Below are 19,440 nucleotides of genomic sequence, written 5' to 3' on the forward strand. Positions count from 1 at the left end.
GGGAGAGAGAGAGACTTCCTGTGTTCTGACAGCGCGTAGCATGCCTTGAAATTGGTAAGTAATTAGGCTCATGCAAGGTGAAACTGCACGACTGGGCGATCTACGGGAGCGAAGCAAGCCTGAGGAATGTTACTCATCATAGTGTTAACACTAGAGTACTGCATGCGGACATCCACGAGGTGATGTGCCTTACTACAGACATTAGTAATCGCTAGCACTGCGCCTCTCTTTCGACAATTAGGCCATCTGTAATATTGGGGCAGAACCAACCTGTGAGGCGATGAGCCATCTGCAACAAGCTCGGGACCATGCTTCACTATGACCATCAGCTACTAGTAATCTAACGGCGAATCTCAGGCCGGGTTTTAGGAGAGTCGCTGAGATGACCTGGTGAAAGAGCACGTGAGCTGAACAGACGAGCTAAAAGTGCAGAGATTATCAAAAATATTGCTGAGCACAGATTTAAGGACCATTTAGCAAAAGTATACTGTGTAAATCAGCAGTGAGATAATGTACCAACAGGAGACACAGTAAATAATATTCAGCTTACGTCTTAGAAAACCCCTTTAACTTCCTCTCTCTTTAACTTCCTCTAAGGATTGCTATGAATTAAAGTTGGAGTATATATGCACATCCTATGCAACATGCCTTTGCCTCCGTGTGCCAATCTATACCAGTGCCAGTTTTTGAATCATTTTTTTAATTATTTGCCTTCTTCTCTTTCCAGCTTACCAATGAGGATCACTAACCCCATCTAAAACAAAATGCTCTGTATTACTACTTTTTATTGCTCATCTTTCTAATTGATATTCCAGTCCTTATTCATATGAATACATGGTTTTAGGTCGCCATGTTTTGAGTACCACTAGACATACATAGAGATTGCTTAGGCATGAAAAATTAACTGGCGGATTGAAGGAGCTTCGCTCGAAATACAAAAGCAAAATAACTAAAAAAAAACTTTATGTTTTGCATTTCTTTTGTAAATGTCCATGTAGAACCAGTTTCAATGCACAGCATATGACCTACACCAAGGCCAGCAGTGAGTCCGCGTCACGAGGCTGTTTGCTGGAGGACGCGTACTTAACGCTTTAACGCCAAATATATATGTCCGATATCCCATAGCATCCTCTATAAGGGGCTCTACATATACAAGTGAATTCGTTTCATTAGATAACGCTCGGCATGATTCAGTTCGTACGTTTTGAGAGTCATAAGCGAATGTGCTCCAGACCAGTGAGGGTTAAGGTCGTCAATATGCGATGTTCGGTACTGTCCAGAGCAGCAGATCCTTGTCTAGACTCCAGCTAGGTGTCCATGGTCTCCACATTTCCAGAGCATGTTGATTCGACAGAACAAAGACTAGCCTGTATTCTGCTAAAGGACGAGCGATGCGATATTAACTTCATCAATGTATGCTACTATTCATGAAGTAAACTTATGTCTAAACACCGAGTTACCACAGCGTGAGAGGCGGGACATAGCCTCAGACTCCTGGAGGCGCTCCACTCTGCGAGATCTCACTCACAGAGTAGCTTTATTTTGTAATAAATATGTGCGCCATAAAGAGGCACCCTATGTGAGAGTTCCAATGAAATAGATGGAGGGCGTGCATGCAGGATAACTAAATGATCGTCCCGGACACCAGTGTCCGGCGCCATGTCTGTGTTATGAGGTCGTCCTATGTAGGTCGACGTAGTCGAGCTTCATAGATAGCACTGCTGATTGCCGCGCTCTAATATAACTGTTATCACTGTAGCGCTAATAATTTCTGCATCGGACGGAGGGATTTAACAATAAATCCCCTGATTCGGATATGATTTACGCTTGAGTGATATACGACGACTAGAACGCAGGGTGCCACCTGAGCCAACAGTGGACCGAGGCAATGCGCACGGTAAGTTGTAGAAAGCAGCTATGCGAAGTATTCAGCCGGGCTTGCATATACTTATACTGGAACGCTATCCAACGAGTTTATCGGGAGCGTTAGTGGGCAAACGTCCATTAGAATCAGGCCCGATATTCGCCCACCTCAATGGGTGGGCATTTGGGGAGAATGTATGATGCGCGCTCGATGTCTTGATAAGTAGAGATGAAGACGATATCATCTTCATCATATCGTGGCCACCCATTGTAAATGATATACGTGATATAGTACTGTTAGTTAGAACAATGAAGCTGTAATGCATGTGACAAATTCAGAAGTGCACGGCGTAGGAAGGTAAGAAGCGAGAAAGCATGTACAATGGTCACATAGAGATATAAATCTAAGAGATATTCAGGAAGTTATCGCAGTCTTTCGGGCCGAAGAAAAAGTCCAGCGATTTTAGGAATTTGGATTTTAAACTCAAGGATTCAGCCGAATCCAAATCCTGCTGAAAATCGTGTCTGAATACCCAATCCTGGATTCAGTGCATCCCTAATGGTAAGCGGCATGGCAACTCTGGGACCACCAATCATAGACAAGCCCCTCAAATAGACCTCCTTTAGCTTGCTACCAAAAGTCCGAAACTGTTGATGGTGTGGCAAAGCCTTATGGCCTATTCTGCTCGCCGATGTGGATGTAGGTGAACTGAGTTTGTTGGTAGACACAGGGTAAAATAAAGCCTTGGAATGAAATGGTTAACATCAGAACATCAATAAAGCCACTCCCCTCTCATTGCAGTGCAGGCAGGGGCGGAGCAAAGGGCTCACCTTTCTGATTTACTAACAAGGACGCCAGAGATGCAGTTTGGGAATATGAATATACAGAAGAGGGAATAGGAAAGCACAAATATCCCCTTCTGCCAGCACCTTCTGTGCATTTATCAGCAGGGGGTTTCCTCCATGCAAACACAAGCACTCCTGCATTCTACCCCCAGTAATACTCCTAAGGGCTCTTACTGACAAGCGTTTTTACCTGATCTCCCCTGCACTCCGTTTTTTCTGCGTTCAGCCGCAGGGGAGCGCAGGAATAGACGCATTAAATTTTTTCCAATGGGGCTGTACTCACACAGGTGCGTGTAGGCGCCGAACGCAGGTTGAGACGCAACATGCTGCATTTTTCCTACGTTCGGCGCCTACACACGCCGGTGTGAGTACAGCCCCATTGGAAAAAATGCAATGCGTCTATTCCTGCTCTCTCCTGCGGCTGAACGCAGGAAAACGGAGCGCAGGGGAGCGCAGGTAAAAACGCTCGTCAGTAAGAGCCCTAACACTGCTCTCTATTGGATAGTAAATTCACTACCAATTAAAGTGGAGATTTAACCCTTTGCTCAGTTCTGTAACTATAGAGGAAGCAGACACCGCAGTTGCAGGGGGCCCAGGGAAAAGGGGGTTGCAGCGAGGCACGAGCAGGAGCACCTATGGGTGCTGGGCCCTCCTTTTTTTGGCAGGGGGCCTGGTTTGCTCTTGTTAGGCCTTTGGTGTTGGTAATTTCTTGGAATTGTACTCCAACAAAAGCTGAAAGACCACTAATATAACATGTTAATTATACTATCTTACTTGATTCTTTAAATTTTGCCTACTATACTCCTCCGTTACCTGTCCGAAACTGCTTCTCTGTAAGGCTTGGGGTACTTGTCCCTCTTTGCCCCCAAACGCTGAAATATATTCCTTTAAGGGAGGAACTCCACGGGCGATTCTGGAGCGATTCCATTCACTGCGCAAACACGCAGGTGTCAAGTTGGATGCGACGGAAATAAGGTAAGCAACAGGATCGTCGGATGGTGTTGCACCGTCGTCCAACACGACTGTCGAATGCAGACGCTGCGTCTGCATCGGACAGTTGAGTTGCGACGGATGAACGCTGCAACTTCATCCCACATTTGCATCTCTTACCTTATTCCCATTGCATCCGACTTGACACCTGTGTTTTTGCGCAGCATGTTGGATCACGCTGAAATCGCCTGTGGAGTTCCTCCATAAAAATCAAACCCTATTTATGTTGCCCTGCAGTGCAGCAGCTCTGACCACACTACCAATCAATAGAGCATCTGCTGAACCAGTCAATGATCAGCCCTGCAGCATGTGTATTTTATAAAAGCCCAGATGCAAAGGTGTCAGAAGACATTGGGGTTTCCAACTCTTAAAAAACAAATGCTCTGTAAGGCTACACATTTATTGTCATTGCTACATCTTTCTATCTAGGCCTCTCCTATTCGTATTGCAGTCTCTTATTCAAATCAATGCATGGTTGCTTGGGTAATTGGGACCCTAGCAACCAGACTGCTGAAATTGCAAACTGGAGAGCTGCTGAATAAAAAGCTAAATAACTCAAAAAAAAGGAAGACCAATTGCAAATTGTCTCAGAATATCACTCTCTACAGCACAATAAAAGTTAATTTAAAGGCGAAGAACCCCTTTAAATAATTCCCTAGGACTGCCGGCAGTTCTCATAAAGTAATTTCCTACAGGCTGTATGACATTCATCAGTAGCACTAAGCGCACAGCAGCATCTTGCCACAGAATGTTGCCCAAAATATATGTTATTTAATTAGCTGCATTTATGAAGCCCGTAACTCAGAGAATATTACTTAAGGAATATTATTTAATATAATGTTCTGTAACCGGGAACTTGTACAACATCTATTTTGGTTCAGATGCTTGTTGCTAATAGATAAGATGGGTGGCACCAAATCCATAGCCCTTGGGGGTGATTTGTCACACAGTTGTCATCTGGAAACACAGACTGACATGCAGCAATTTCCTTATACAAGCATTTTTCAAGTGATGCCTTAGCAGGTAATGGAGGTCTCATGTGGCATCAAATCATTTAGATTTACTAAAAATTGCTTTTGCCCTGTGTGCCATTGCCCTTAATACTTATACAAAATAAGGAATGGGACTATCTCACTAGAGGTTGGAGGAAACATGAAGTTGTATTGCTAAGTCGATATCCAATAGAAGAGAGAGTGCAAACAGGCAAGTGATAGCAATGCTGTCATATATATAGTGGTAATCTGGAATGTATAAGGTTCTGCAGCCAAGAGAGAAATTATGCTCTATAGCAGCAGATCCAAAACGGCCAGTTCCAGAGCTTTTGAACGGTTTCTGGAGCCTATCCCTTAGATCTCACCAGAACGTATGAGGCCCCATGAGAGGAGAGTAGTATAAAAGGGATCGCACTATTTTTTGATATACTGGCTCAAACTTTGATCTCGGTATCAAGCTTCTGGTATGGCAGAGGAAAACCACTCATTTGCGCTAGGCAGTGACTGGCATGTACAGGCGTAAGAGAAGTCTCGCAGACTCGGTCAGCGCAGTATTAGTAAGAGGAGTGAACTGAGTTAGCCTTACACCGACATTAGATCATCATAGGAGATGTATGTCATATCCTATATAAGTGATGAAGCGCTTGAAGAGTCAAAGGTAACATTTGGATTAACACGCAGACATATGGCGAATAATAGCATAGCTAGTACATTTATCTATATCGGCAGCCAATGGAAGATATATAATATATATATATATTATGGAGTGGAATCGATCCATATAACGTATACTGGGTGATATAGTGATATTGATCTCAGACCATGACTATACTTGTCAGTCTATTGAGGGATTGTGCCACAGGCTATCACGAGATCCAATAATTGCTCGGGAAAGATATCGCGGAGGGAGACGATGAAAAACAAGCGGTAAATAATGCAATTCTCAGGAACGCCCCCTGACCATCCTTCAGCAAGAGGAGCTCAGCGCGTCGTAAGTCCTCGTCATCAATCGGCATTGATTGCAGCATTCACGAGAGATCTCGAGAAAAGTTATGACGGGATATCACATTGAAACATAGTCGACTATAAAGAGCTATTAGAGCGGAGCTCGGGAGGTAGCAACGATAGTTATCTTACATTATTTATACTGAGTCTATCCTTGTTTAACTAGATGACAAAGAATCACCGTCGAATGTCGCCAGCTTACGCACCTTGAGGTGTCACCTGCGTAATTTGGCAGTTGCAAAATAGGTTCAGATTCGGTACGGCCGGGCAGAAGGATTCGGACGAATCCAAATCCTGCTGAAAAAGGCCGAATTCTGAACCGAATCCCGAACTGAATCCTGGATTCTTTATTCATACTTGTGTATCCAATGTTGGACCCTAGTTAGGCCCTAACTAGGACCAAACATTCGCTACACATGTATGAATAAAAATTTCAGGAGCTAAAGGGAACTCAATAAAATTTTCTACTACAATGGTGGGCCTGAACTAAAAGTCTGGTACGTCTACACTACAGTTTTGTAATTGTGGTTTGTACAAAACAGAACTGACAGAGCTGGGAAGAATAAGTGCTAAAGCCTACAGAAAACAAGGTATTTTGGCCAAAAGGACTTGCTAACCCCCAATGGATTTGTAATGGTAGCATGTGATTGTCCTCGCTGGGTCCAGTTGACAGCAGATGTCTCTTTAGATAGAACAGGTGACAGTACATGGCTCTCTATTTGAGTATATGAAAGCAGTGTCTGGGGAAGATGACAGCCCAGGGACTATTGATGGCCCATGTCTATGCAGGAGGATCAGGTGACTACCCATATTTGAACAGGGGGCACAAACACAGGGAAGAGTAGGTATTAAGGTGACCATTGGATATCTAGCCATGGCCCACAGGGAGATTAGTCACCTGCAAATATGCGCTCTAAAATGCTTGCCCAATGATGATCATGTAACTCGCCAATGGGAAAACACACAAACCTCTAAGTTGCCCAGAATTTTCTTTCTAGGAAGCTTCAGACAACTTCAGAAAAATGAAGTCATGCACATGATCTACATGATCACCGATGGGGACAGCATTTCAGGGAGTTGCGAGTGACTAATCTCCCCGTGGGCCTTGGCCTTAATACTCTACTCAGCGGTCATCCATTTCTCCTGTTTTCTATTAGTAATTTGGGAGAAAAACAATGTTTTGATTGGTTCTGTAAATGCTCTGTGAAAGATGTGACCAAACTTTTACATAACCAGAGACACGGACATAACCTGCTTACTCTCAGCGCATTGGAAGAGCCTATTACTGTACACTAGGGGTGTTACTGCAGCCTGAATGATGGCCAAACTGGGGCAGAGTTTGGGTAATGGCACACTGGGCATTGTCTGGAAAGATCCTACTATTATTATTATTATTATTATAATATTCGCCACAGACATACAAATATTGTACAAACCTGGGGACATAACAGACATGGCACAATAGAATCTGCCTCAATCATCTCCTCGACTCATACAAACAGATTATTTTACAACACCTTGTGTCTGACAACATTCACTGTCTGTGAATGGCCACCATCAGAGGGGCAAGCAGAACTAGGAGTGGGTGTTCATAATATAAAGGTGACCATACATATTTGGTAAACTTGCCAAATGTGTGGATCTTTCCCCAAGATGGTGGATGATATTGCACTTTAATCCAATCATTGGCTCTGCCCAAACAACATCTAGATGATTTTAGGCCAGATATTGGTCAGGTGCTCCATCAGAGGTCCCAATAAACTGCCAAATTGCTCTAAAGAGCACAGATAGGCGACATTTGCTGATGTTTGTTTTATGGCCTGAGGCAACCCCCAACAATCTTCAGCTGTAGGTGGGATGCTGGGAGTTCCAATAAAACCCCAGTTGCAGAACTATAGATTGCACATTTATTCTGCAGCAAATAATAGTTACATTATAAATATTGCCTCTGAAGGCCCCTATGATGTGCGTGGCCCCTTTCTGTCCTACCATGAAACCATCTCTGCTGGAAGTTGGAGGAATAGGGGAGACTTGTACTAGATACAGTGGCAAAATGAGAGCTTGGCAGGGTTACCAGGTCTAATTTTCAAAACCAGCCCAAAACAAGCCAAGAGGCAGTGCAAAAGTAGCCCAAAAATAGCACAATATGTGAACTGAAAAAATAGTCTAAAAATTAATTGAATATATGTGAACATTTTAACTGTTTCGCAAATTTTTCCATGAAGCAAAATGTGACAGATTTGCCCGTCACCATGGTGTAACTACAGAGGGGGGCCCAGGAGGTATAGGGGCCCCATAAGGCCCTAATTTATATACAATTTCAATGAATATTGGGGGAAACAGGTCAACCTCTAGACATTTAAGTGGCCAGCAGAGTTTTGCCCCAAAATTGTCTAAAATTGAGGAAAGTCACAGGAAAATGCGAGAATGGGACGGGAGACTGGAGCCCAAAATCTGTTAACTTTCGACTTCTACACAAGTCAGTCCCATTGCATGCTGGGTATTGTAGTCTTACATTAAACTTGTCAGTTGGTAAATTGTTAAACAAAAACTACATTACCCAACATGCATTGGGAGACACAAGCTTGGCACATTAGGGCAAGAAAAAACTTTGGCTAGTTTCCAAAGTAGGAACCAGCCAAAGGCCCAAAACGTAGCCCAAATCCGTACCTTGGCTAGTTTATACTTTCAAAACCCGCCTGGCAACTCTGGAGGTTGGTGACAATAAAAGGCAGTTATAAGGAAATAACGAAGGTGGTAGTAACCCAGATTCAAGGGATGAAGGGAATGAAAATGGGATCAATAGGGAGATGACACAGCTCCGCTGTCCCTACTTACAGGCACCCTATCCGGGTATTTCTTTCTGATCTTCTCGCCCTCCTTCTTCCTGTATTCGAAAGGATGATCCTCCTTATACTGGAATTTCATGGTTGCCCCTAGAGACCGTGTAGGTATCAGTCAGCTGTTGCCTCTCAGTGTATAATGAACAGCAGGCGCCGGCCCTTTAAACCCCAATAGCAGCCTTTGTTACAGTGTTTGGAGCAAAAGCTTTGTGATATCTGAGGACACGCCCCCTCGGGAAGTACCATCTTATCCAAGCAAAGGGAATGCTGGCATTAACTCTATCCTAGCTGGGCTGAAATTCAGCTGTAAGCAAACAATCAATTTGGACTGGAGCTTGGAATATGTTGGAGCTATAGAAATAAAGAAAAATAATAATGTCATCTCTGTCTTGCTGAAAAATAAACTTATATGTAATATTCAGTTTTTATTCCTGCAAAATTTTGGGATTAAGAAATTAAAATGAAACATATATTTAAAATGTTCCCCGGTAGTCTCAGAGTCTTCTTCCTCTATAGTTATTATCTATTTCTATTATCTGTTATGTATAATTGCCATTCAGTAGAGCAGCAGCAGCAGGGTCTGAGTTCAGATAAGGTTAAGTAATAGCACTGGTACAATTCATGGGCAGTCGCTCACATAATCCTAAATATATACACCTGATCCTGTGTACTTTCAGAGCCACCTGGCTTTTCATGGAGTCACGAGCAGTGATGGGCGAAACGGCGAAGATTTTGAGAAACGCACTGAAGTCAACGGCCGTCAAAATTATTTTTACACGAGCGACAATTTTTATACGCGTCACTATTTTGTCCAAATGCATTAAAGTCGATGGACGTCCGATTACTTTTGATGCGTGACATTTTTATGCGTGTGTAGTTCCGTGAAAACATTTACGGTCGGGGAGACGCCAAAATTCGCTGGCAAAATAACTTCATCCATCACTAGTCCTGATAAATCTGCCGTCACAATACAGACTGACACATCAGCACTGCAAAATATTATTTATCTCTGCTGGCCCATAGGGTTCCTATGCCATACAGTAAAAGCATCCACCCATTAATAAATGGAAATGTTCCAACTCTTATCTAAACACAGTATCTCCAAAATATTATATTCCTTTCTGTTACAGAGTCACACTAATAAGTCTATGACAGTGATCCCCAACCAGTGGCTCATGAGCAACATGTTGCTCCCCAACTCCTTGGATGTTGCTCCCAGTGGCCTCAAAGCAGGAGCTTATTTTTGAATTCCAGGCTTGGAGGCAAGTTTTGGTTGTATAAAAAACAGATGTACTGCCAAACAGAGCCTCCTATAGGCTACCAGTCCACATAGGGGCTACCAAATAGCCAATCACCGCAGGCAGGGTCAGACTAGGCCGGTGGACCCAGGGCTTTGTGGGCCCAGCTGGCTCAGAACCATTCCCTGCTTCAGACTATTGCTGCTGCCCCTGACCTTACTCCCTGGCCCCGGTCGTGGCCTTAAGAAAGAAAAAGTTATGCGCAGGGAGACGGCGGAGTGGGCTTTGCAGCCTGGGTGGGGATGTGGGGGCCCCAGAAGCAGCAGTCCCAGTTGGCCCCATGGCCCCCAGTCCGACGCTGCACCCCGGAACATTTTTCATGCTTGTGTTGCTCTTCAACTCATTCTTGTATCTCTCTGGGCAGAATTATTGAACCGCAGCATTAGAGTACTAGCCATGCGACACAGTTGTGTGTCTGGCTTGATAGAAATAGTATATTCATGGGGTGCCACTAATTTACATTACCTTCTTTCAAATTAGGGCCCCAGATTTGCTGCAAGTCCTGTAACCTTGATTGCTCTAACTCCAGCCCTGCAGATCAAAGTCAATGAGGCGGGTTTATTATGAGACTCCCACAGGCAGGAAAGGGGTTGAATTTGGGACGTTTTAAACCACGACAGACATTATATGGAAGGAAAGGAGATTTATTTCTCTTTTATGACTCATGAATGGAAAAGGTGGAATGAGTTCAGCCTCCTCCTACAAACTGGAGAATATAGGGAAGGCCTGAGATCAAGCAGTGAGTCAGCAGCAGTAGCAGGAGGGAGGCATCAGATATGGAGCTGTGTCTGTGCCCGGCCTTCCCTGCCAACTCACCCACAACCATTGTCCTGCCTGTAACTGACCCTCAGGATTCCTTTCTCAGCAACAACCATTTTTAGGAGGGATTAGTCTATTCAAACCAGGGTGACAGCAACTATTTATCTACACAAACAAAGGCTGCTGAGCAAAGTTACTGCAGCCTCTCAGCTATAGTTCAGCTACAAATCTCTCACCCTTTCTCTCACCGTCACTGGATTCTGGGAGTTGTAGTTTAGCAAAGCCTGCAAAGTTGTACATTGCCAGCCAATTTAAAGGGGTGGTTCACCTTTAAGGTAACTTTTATTATGTTATAGAGCGGCCAATTCTAAGCAACTTTTCAATTGGTTTTCATGATATATTTTTTTTACAGTTTTATAGTTATTTGCCGTTTTCTTCGGACTCTTTGCAGCTTTCAAATGGGCGTCGCTGACTCTCTTCTAAAAAAACAAATGCTCTGTAAGGCTACAAATGTATTGTTATTGTTACTTTTTATTACTGATCCTTCTATTCAGCCTCTCTCCTTATTATATTCCAGTCTCTTATTCAAATCAATGCATGGTTGCTAGGGTAATTTAGACCCTAGCAACCAGATTGCTTAAGCTACAAATTGAAGAGCTGCTGAATAAAAAGCTAAATAACTCGAAAACCACAAATAATAAAAAATGAAAACTAATTGCAAATTGTCTCAGAATATCACTCTCTACATCATACTAAAAGTTATCTACAAGGTGAATAACCCCTTTAATTTGCCAGATTCAACCTGGCTGTTTTATATATATATATATACATACAGGTATGGGACCTGTTATCCAGAATGCTCGGGACCTGGAGTTTTCCGGATAACACATCTTTACGTAATTTGGATCTTCATACCTTAAGTCTACTAGAAAATCATGTAAATATTAAATAAACCCAATAGGCTGGTTTTGCTTCCAAGGATTAATTATATTTTTGTATAGTTTAATACAGTATAGTACAAGGTACTGTTTTATTAACAGGAAATTGTTTTTAAAAATCTGGATTGTTTGGATAAAATGGAGTCTATGGGAGAGGGCCTTTCTGTAGTTCAGAGCCTTCTGGATAACGAGTTTCCAGATAAGGGAACCTGTGTTTTCTTAATAACTAGAAATCAAAAACAAATATATATTGCAAAAGTTCATTCATTTCTCTTGAGTATTTATATTTATTTTAAGAACCTACCCAGTATATATCAGACAGGCAGGAAATCATTTCTATCTGCAAGGTCATCGGAAAGTGGAAACAGTAAAAGCTAAAAGGCACTTTCTAAAGGCCTTCATGGTGGAGAGAAGTTATTATACAATTTCATACAAAAGTTTCCTATAACCTTATGACATGAATTCCCAGTCTACAAGGGCAACCCTTAGAGTATAGGCATTTGTGTGGGGGAGGGGGCACAAAACTGGTGTTAAATTGGAGTAAATTAATTAAGTAATTTTCCATTCCCTACAGAAAAGAATCAAACGGCAATCTCACAATCAACCGAACGTCACATTGTTTAAAGAGGCTGGTCACCTTTAAATTAACTTTGATGTAGAGAGATATTCTGAGACAATTTGCAATTGGTTTTTTCATTGTTTTGAGTTATTTCGCTTTTTATTCAGCAGCTCTCCAGTTGCAGATTCAACAGTCTGGTTTTAAGGGTCCCCATTACCCTAGCAACCATGAATTGATTTGAATGAAAGAATGACATACGTATAGGAAAGGGCCTGGATAGAAAGATGAGTAATAAAAAGTAGAAATAACAGTACATTTACTAAGGGTCGAATATCGAGGGTTAATAAACCCTCGAATTCGACCATCGAAGTAAAATCCTACGAATTCGATTATCGAATTCTAAGGATTTACCGCAAATCCTACGATCAAACGAAGGAAAAATCTTTCGATCGAACAATGAAATCCTTCGAATCGAACGGTTCGAATGATTTTAATTGATCGATCAAAGGATTTTTCTTCTATCAAAAAAACCTTAGAAAACTAATGGGGAAGGTCCCCATAGTCTAACATTGTACCTCGGTAGGTTTAAACTGCCGAAGTAGGTAGTCAAAGTTTTTTTTAAAGAGACAGTACTTTGACTATCGAATGGTGGAATAGTCGAATGATTTTTAGTTCGAATCGTTTCGAATCGAAGTCGCAGTCGAAGGTCGTTGTAGCCTATTCGATGGTCGAAGTACCCAAAAAAAATACTTTGAAATTCGAATCCTTCACTCGAGCTTAATAAATGTGCCCCTAAATGTGTAGCTTTGCAGATCATGTTTTTTTAGATTTTTTTTAGATACAGAAGAAAAAGGTAAATAAGTCAAAAACTATAAAAAAAAGAAAGAAAAAATGATGGCCAATTGAAAAGTTGCTTAGAATTGACCATTCTATAACATACTAAAAGTCACCCCTTTACTCTTTATTTAATATTTCTCCATCATTTTTTTTCATCAAAAAGTTGAAGTAAAGCAGTTTAGCCGATTTATTTTATGTTTCTGAATTTGAACTCCAAAAATTGACACCAGAAATTGGTGTGAATTGTACTTTGTTTGTATGGCGTTTTGGAATGGCAATTTAATGCCACAGTGTACAAATCCCGGCATATTCATGATACATTCGTTTAACTCCGATATTATTTTCTTACTTCTGTGTCTGTCTGATCCCCACTACAAGTATCAAATCAATCAGAACCCCAGTATTCCTAACTGTCACTTTTATGGGCTTTACCAGCCCCCCAATATTTCAGACTAGCTCTCATGTTAGCCCGGCACCAGCCCTCTCCTTAGACTGAATATTTTCAGATCACGACCTCAAAACTGGGGCAGTGGAACTTACTCCAAATAAAGTAAATTAGAATAAAAGTCTTTATTGGTTCCATTTTAAAAAAAACAGGCAAGAGGAACAAAACCTGATGCGTTTCAGGCTTTTACACCCTTAATCACGCTAGAAACGTGTCAGGTTTTGTTCCTTTTCCTTTTTTTTTTAAATGGAACCAATAAAGACTATTATTCTAATTTACTTTATTTGGAGTAGGTACTGATGTCCCAATTTTGAGGAGTCCTGGGGAACGCGTGAGGACTGTGCAGCCTTTCCGAATGCAGATGGTGAGCTGGGAGCAGATTACTCTTCTCCTGCTTATTTCTCCATTTTTAAATTACTCATGTTAGGAAGATTAGGGAGGGGCTTAGATTTAAAAAGAGAAATATATTGATACATTCTGCCTTTAATTAATGTAATTGTGGGTTAGATATTTTCCATTAAAGAAATGTCATTTAAAAACTACATCTTGCTAATGTTCTAATCACATCAGGAATCCAAAGTGGTATCAGGAACACTGATGAATAGGAAAGGAACCACAGAGACCTGGACTTGTATAATTGGATGTTAACCCTTTCATGTTATGCCATGTGGGATGTGGATTAGATGCCTGTGTTGATCATTGGGGTGTAAGTGGGGTCTTTTCTCATTGGCTGATGGGGTAAGTGCACTTTAGTTCCTGTCTGCCCTTTATTACCTTCTAGTGCACATTAATCGCTCAGGAATGTTCTATTTCCAGTAAGGGATTAATCAGTAACAGGCTTTAGTAGTTGAAGGGTTAGGGTAGGATCTGTTCTCATTTATTACATCATAGTGAGAGTCAAATTCCAGGCTGAATGCTTTATGGCCATGTCACAAGAGTTTGTGTAACCTGACAACAGGACACACTATTGTATCCAGGCATTGTTGTGTAATGTTTTGGTCATGATAAGGAAGTTGTCTCCAAGAGCCGGCCAGCCTCTTAGGCCAGTTAATAGATTAAATGTGCAGGTATCGATTAAAATCCACACAATTGCTGCAATTAGGGGGTGTGGCCACAAAAAATGGGCGTTTATTCCCAAAATGTTGGGAGGTATGTTTCTGGGTTCCTACAGAACACCCGGAGATATTAATTAATTAACACGTGTATTGAGGCAGACGACCTAGGGTCACCTCATTTGCAAATCCAGTGCTGCAAACAATTGTATCCTAATGGGCAGTGTCTAAACTACATTGAGCTGAGCCCCTCCTGCAAAAAAAGGGACCAGCACACTTTAATTCTCAATCTGCCCACATTTCTGTACCACACCACCCACTACTTGCCTCATGCCTGCCCACTCCCTAACCTCTCCCTTGCCCACTCCCTGCCCCCTCCCTGCCTACTTCCCGCCCCCTCCCTGCCCACTCCCCACTCCATCCCTGCCCACTCCCCGCCCCTTCCTGCCCCCTCCCTGCCCACTCCCCACCCTCTCCTTTGCTTACTCCCCACCCCCTCCCTGCCCACTCCCCATCCCTCCCTGCCCTGCATGGGAGCAGCCTGCACTCCCCTTCCTTCCCTGCCCAAAAGTAAGAGATCGGTTGAGGAGGTGGGGTTCCAGGTGGAGTAAACAGACCGCGGGTCCGGGCCCCCCTGTTCCCCGTGGTCTCCTTCCTCTATAGTTATGCCACTGCTTATGAGAACCTGTCGGGAGAGGACTGTATCAATGTGGAGGTCCTCAGTCAACTGGATTTTCAAACCTTCCTGATATCTGGTTGATTTTTGGCTGGATATCTATTGGGGAGCCAGTTGGGGATGGTCCATACATGGGCAAATAAAGAGCTGACTGAAGTGACTGAAACTGCATCTTAAATCTACCCTTGTAAGTATGGCCAGCTTCAGTCTGCTTGGACACGAGCATTATTGTGCATCCATGTAATTACCAAACAAGCTTCAGTTCATCCATTTGTTTCATGTATATTTTAGAGAAGTTGTCTGTGTCAATGGCAGTGTTAATGCCTAAAATACAGCGCAAGTCATTGAACCAGTTCTTATTTCAGACGTGACCCAGACTGAGATCAAGTCACCAATCCCTTGGCACAGTCCAACTCACCAGGGGCCCCTGACACAGTTTGTCTGAGAAGTTTCTGAGAAATTCTGAAATTTGATTGACAGGTTCAACATTTAAAGGAGCTATGAGGGCTCTGGGTTTTTTAAGGCTACTTTGTTTTATCTGTACAGTGCAAATATATATATATACAAATAAGATATTAATTGGCAGAGAGGTTTCCTTAAAAGAAAACGTTGGTCTTGCTGTTGTGTAGAGAGCCATAAATATTACATTGCACTGAAATAAGTATATTAAGGCCTTTCATTTTTAGTATTAACTGTTCTAACGCTTTGTCATTGCACTGACATCTAGTGGTTATGTTGCATATTGCAGGTCTCATTTCCTATTTTGTATTCTAGTGGTTCATGTTTTTATTGAGGCCCTTCTTGATATTTCCTTGCTGCACACTGTGTCCTGATGGGAATGTGATTCTGTAAAGGTCATTAGATTAGAGCAGTGATCCCCAACCAGTGGCTCTCACCAACACCTTGGATGTTGCTCCCAGTGGCCTCAAAGCAGGTGCTTATTTTTTAATTCCAGGCTTGGAGACAAGTTTTGGTTGTATAGAAACAGATGTACTGCCAAAGGTGCTACCAGCCGATCACAGTCCTTATTTGGCACACACTTTTTTCATGCTTGTGTTGCTCTTCAATTCTTTTTACTTTAAATGTGGCTCACGGGTAAAAAAGGTTGGAGACCCCTGGATTAGAGGAACATGCAGGAACTGTTTGATATCAAGATGTCCTTTGTGGTCAATACAACGTACTCAAAGAGCCCCTCTTAGTGCACACTTTACAAACCTTCCAACATTTTGGAAATAGAAAGAGGGACAAAAGAGCACGCCCATTTTTGTGGCCACACCCCCTAATTACCACATTAAGTTTACAAAATATGGCAGGTTATGAAAGTTTGAACACATTTCTGTGGTTTTTATGTGTTATTACAGTTTTGCTAATGAAGAGACCTACTTCTCTTAAATTGTTAAAATTGTTTCTTTGCTTATCTTAAATTGTTACAAAGTATCTAAGTACACCTGCCACTATTCTGGCTCTCTGACAAAAGCCAATTAAGTTTTAGAAGGGTTGTATGATTTTCTGGCTGTTCAGTGCAGGAGATCAAAGAGAAAATCAGGACATTTCAGTAAGAAACCCGGGACTGTGTTTTGAACTGTCAAAATCGGGACAGTACTGGGTTTTCTACTGGTGCACCAGTGCATATGACATAAAAAAAACCTGTATTAGCATGCAATTTACTAAGTGCAAGGCACTTCTAAAAAGAATAGGAAGCCAGTTTGCTTTAGTACTCCCTGTCATTGCTAGTCCCACAGAGAGTTCAAAGGAACTAATAATAAAAGTACCAGTCCACTGAGAAGCCCTTGATAATGAACTGCTCGAGTGCTGCTGCTTAGTTAAAGGAATAGTAACATCAAAATAATTAATGTGTTTTAAAGTAATACAAATATAATGCGGTGTTGTCCTGCACTGGTAAAACTGGTGTATTTGCTTCAGAAACACTACTATAGTTTATATAAATAAGCTGCTGTGTAGCAATGGGGGCAGCCATTCAAAGGAGAAAAGGCTCAGGTTACACAGCAGATAAACTCTGTAGAACATGGGGAGCCCGCTGACATCGCCTTTCCACTGCTGCTCCTGGGATGAGGATGAAGAAGAGCTGGAGAAGGAGATGGGGGCAGAGGACACGCTGTCAGTAGAATAGCCAGGGAGGAGAAATCAAGCGCCGCAGGATGGATTGTCACCCTGTCACCTTTTCTGAAGAGGAGTGGAAGCGGAATTTCTGTAATTTATTTCTTAATAAAGGCTTTGCTATTTTAAAGTTTAATTTTGTTTTTTTTTTTCGTTATGCTAACAAATTTTTTTTATGTAAATGGTCCTTTAACCTGTGCCATATAGCCTTTTTTCAATTTCCACCATTGTTACACAGCAGCTTGTTTATATAAACAATAGTAGTGTTTCTGAAGCAAACAAATCAGTTTTACCAGGGCAGGTCAACACTACATGATATTTTCATTATATTAAAACACTTTAATTTTTTTAGTGTTACTGTTCCTTTGAGGGAGAGGTTTGTTTGTTTGTTTGTTTGTTTGTTTATTTGTTTGGAGAAGTGTGTTCTGTGTTGCAGGAAATGTAATCCTTTAATTCATAAACACACACAAAATTGCATTACACATTAATTAGCTTGTGCTAGTTTGGGGTTTACATTGAATTAAACACTTCATTTTAAGCAATTCATGTATTGTTTGTCAGATAACTTGTCCACTCTACCATAGAGAAATAAATATGTATTTGTCCCTATCCAAAGCTATTAAAATAATGATTTTACCTCAAGGGCGTATAACAGCCGACAACACAGAACTAAATCATAATTTTTAACTGGTAATGTATTGTATTGATCTGAACTAAAATGCACATTTGGGGTTTGAAAGCAATTAACCTTAGAAAGGAGATCATTATGTAGGCAGAGTAAAGAAATTCTCTATAGAGAGGATAGATGGGTGAATAAATTTGCACGAATTTGTGGCGAATTTCCGAGTTTTGCTGCCGGTCAAATAAATTCTCGAATCTCACACGAAAATTTGCCGGTGACAATTTCCGATTTTTTTGTGAAAACGTTCAAATTGCTCTATTTTGTGATGAAAACTTTCGAATTGCTCGATTTTTTAGTGAATAGTTCGAATTGCTCAATTTTTTTGTGAAAACATTCGAATTGCTCGAGGGTGGACAGAGATTTGCTGATTTTACTTCACTGAGGACAGAGTGGAATAAGAATCTGGCTGCAAAGATGTAGGGGCAAGAGCCCTATAGGCTGGGGTGCGGCAGCCCCAAGCCTGGGAGCTAGACCAGGAGGGTCTGAGGCACCTAATTGCCAAAACTGGACTTTGTATGCTCATGCTATCTACAGTACTAGGAGCTATTGTTCAGCTGCGGATCAAGCAAGTGTGTGCTCGGCTAGGAGAGCTTGGAGCCTTTAAGGATGCCATCATGTGGATGCCTGTTTCAGCTCTGTGTGAGCCCCCGGGTGAGTCTGCCTGGGGAGGGTGGAGAAAAGGATCAAGTGTGTCTCCTTTTGTGACACAGGCTTTTTGTGTGTCTGCACAAAGTACCTTGTCCATCTGGAAAGGTATTTGGGCAGTAGCGCTACCTGGGACCAAGTATACTGGTTTGGGAAAAGGGACTGAGACTCTTTGTCTGCAAAGAAGTAGTGCAGGACTTTGCCTGGCAGGAAGGTGCCAGGAATCGAGTGGGTCATGCTATGTAAATGCATTATTGTACTATGCCTATTTATTTACCCTTTAATCTGCACTTTCTTTATTATAAAGGTGATATTGTTACACAGCAAAGTGTGTGTTGAATGTTTTCCTAATGGTGCCACCCGCAGGTGTATTCCCAGATCCCATTAGATTGAGGCACTGCCAGTAGAGGAAATTTCCAGTACCCTTTCACCTTGCAAAGGGGACTCCGGACTGCGTGGCCCGACACTAGGACCTGACTGGGCCCTCCAAAAATCTTTCTGGCAGGGGGGCTGGCACACTCTTATTACACCCCTGAATGTAGATGTGCCGCTATACCCTTTTCTTCCTGTTTCTTATATCCTCTCAGATAACGGATCCCATTTCAAATGGGGTGACATCAGAGGGGTGGGATGATGATGAAAGTGGGCAGAGCTATGCCATCACGATTTCCTCCAGGAGGATTTGGGAAGAAAAAAAGTTAGTGAAAGGGTAGGTTTACAGAAGATTCTGGGCGGGCCAGGGGCTGAATTGAAGTGTATTACAAATTTACCTGAAACTACATTAACAGTAAATTTGTAATTCCGGCCCCAGCCTTGACGGGTGTTTTTTAAACCGGAAATTCGGCTTTACTAATGCGAGAGAGCGCAATTGCGCTCTCTCTCATTAGTGTTC

This window comes from Xenopus laevis, chromosome 7L (genome assembly GCF_017654675.1).
Source record: "Xenopus laevis strain J_2021 chromosome 7L, Xenopus_laevis_v10.1, whole genome shotgun sequence".
Classification (NCBI taxonomy): Eukaryota; Metazoa; Chordata; class Amphibia; order Anura; family Pipidae; genus Xenopus; species Xenopus laevis.